Below are 288 nucleotides of genomic sequence, written 5' to 3' on the forward strand. Positions count from 1 at the left end.
TAATAACAAATGGAAAAAAAAACCATGGTACAATTTCTTCAATTTCCATTATTTAGAATGAAAACTAGGATTGTGAGAATCTCATTCTTGATGCAATTATTTTCAACTAAAAGAACAAGCTCAACAGAAGAGACACCAAATAATAATATAAATCCCAGGCTGGTCTGTGTTGGATGGGACCTTAAAGCTCATCCAGCTCCAAGCCCCTGCCACGGGCAGGGACACCTTCCACTAGAGCAGGTTGCTCCAAGCCCCTGTGTCCAACCTGCCCTTGAACACTGCCAGGGA

The 288-nt window shown here is 42.4% G+C and overlaps 1 protein-coding gene across 1 annotated transcript in view; it reads right to left on the bottom strand.

Annotated features, from left to right (window-relative positions):
• The window catches only part of LOC104404133 (arginyl-tRNA--protein transferase 1-like), a gene marked incomplete at its 5' end in the record, with an annotated part of 54,008 nt that overhangs the window by 48,227 nt on the left and 5,493 nt on the right, over positions 1 to 288 (bottom strand). The window lies entirely within an intron of this gene.

This window comes from Nestor notabilis, unplaced genomic scaffold (genome assembly GCF_000696875.1).
Source record: "Nestor notabilis isolate BGI_N333 unplaced genomic scaffold, ASM69687v1 scaffold3394, whole genome shotgun sequence".
Taxonomy (NCBI): domain Eukaryota; kingdom Metazoa; phylum Chordata; class Aves; order Psittaciformes; family Psittacidae; genus Nestor; species Nestor notabilis.